The sequence below is a fragment of the Nycticebus coucang genome, chromosome 22, assembly GCF_027406575.1.
Source record: "Nycticebus coucang isolate mNycCou1 chromosome 22, mNycCou1.pri, whole genome shotgun sequence".
Taxonomy (NCBI): Eukaryota; Metazoa; Chordata; class Mammalia; order Primates; family Lorisidae; genus Nycticebus; species Nycticebus coucang.
Window position 1 is genome coordinate 39993009 of NC_069801.1, and position 1783 is coordinate 39994791.

At 45.0% G+C, this 1783-nt stretch overlaps 1 pseudogene; it reads right to left on the reverse strand.

Moving 5' to 3' along the window:
* Positions 1–613: 613 nt before the first annotated feature.
* Positions 614–1492, reverse strand: LOC128575514 (nucleophosmin-like; annotated as a pseudogene).
* Positions 1493–1783: the final 291 nt, after the last annotated feature.

Genomic DNA, 1783 nt, shown 5'->3' on the forward strand with positions numbered 1-1783 from the left:
GCGCCACCCTTTCTTTTTTTTTTTTTAAATACTGAGTTTATTTCACATGTATACTTTTGTCTCCCCACCATTTCCAAGTCTGACCACTACTACTACTATGCCCTATCATAACATTCCATACATACTTAAAACCAAGTGAAGGGTGGAGTTCCATCTTTAAAAACTAAATGGGCATTTTGGACAACACGTTCTTGGCAATGGAACCTGGACAACATTTATCAAACACGGTAGGGAAAATTCTCACTCTGCCTTATAAAAAGGACAGCCTGATATCAACTGTTACAGAAATGAAGTAAGACAGAAAATGTTAACAAACTGTTGAAACTATTTTCTTTTTTTTTTTTTTTTTTTTTTTTTGTAGAGACAGAGTCTCACTGTACGGCCCTCGGTAGAGTGCCGTGGCGTCACACGGCTCACAGCAACCTCTAACTCTTGGGCTTACGCGATTCTCTTGCCTCAGCCTCCCGAGTAGCTGGGACTACAGGCGCCCGCCACAACGCCCGGCTATTTTTTTGTTGCAATTTGGCCGGGGCTGGGTTTGAACCCGCCATCCTCGGCATATGGGGCTGGTACCCTACTCACTGAGCCACAGGCGCCGCCCGAAACTATTTTCTTAAAGAGACTTTCTCCACTGCCAGAGATCTCGAATAGCCTCGTGGTCAGTCATCCGGAAGCAATTCTTCACATAATTGATGAACTTGGCTTCCACTTTGGGAAGAGACCCACCTTTTTCTATACTTGCTTGCATTTTTGCCTTTATGTCTTCTACAGAACTAGGTCCTTTTGGTGTTTTAGGAGTTTTTTCCTGTTTTTTGAAGGATTCTTGACCTTTTGATCTTGACGTTGATGGTTTTGAATCCTTTCCATTCTGGTTTGATTTTTGTGCATTTTTGGTTGGAGTGTCTCACACAGATTTCTTCACTGGAGTTTTTTCTTCAGTTTCCTCATTATTAAATCATCATCATCATCATCATCATCATCTCCATTAGCAGCAAGTTTTACTTTTTTCTGTCTTTGCTTCCACTTCCTGGGGCAGATTGCTTTCTAGACATACTTTAGAGTTTTACATCCTCCTCCTCTTCATCTTCTGACTCTGCATCTTCTTCCACAGCTACTAAGTGCTGCCCACTAATATGCATAGGCCCCGAACCACACTTCAACCGTAAGACCACGGGTGGTGTTATTTCAACCCCCCCCAAGAGAAACCGTTGGCTGTACAGATATTTTCAAAGTTGCCAGTGTTACTTTAATTGGACTGCCTTCATAATTCATTGCCTCTGCTTCAACAATGTGCAACTCATCCTTTGCACCAGCCCCTAAACTGACAGTTCTTAAAGACAACTGGTGCTCATGTTCATCATTATCCACCTTAAAGTGATAATCTTTGTCGGCCTTTAGTTCACAACCGAAGAGATAGTTCTGAGGCCTCAAGGGGCTTATGTCCATGTCCATCGAATCTTCCATGAGGTGGTGGCACGCACTTAGGTGGGGGAGGAGGCGGATGGAGATAAACGAGTACTGCAGCCGCGCAGGACGGAATCACACCAGGTGGTGGTCCCCATCTTAAGGAATGACATCAGCACCTGGCATCATTCCAATTTTTTTAAAGAACATGCTGGGTGGCACCTGTGGCTCAGTTGGTAGGGTGCTGGCCCCATATACCAAGGGTGTGGGTTCAAACCCAGCCCCGGCCAAATTGCAACACAAAAATAGCCGGACGTTGTGGCGGGCACCTGTAGTCCCAGCTACTTGGGAGGCTGAGAGCAAGACAATCGCCTCAGCC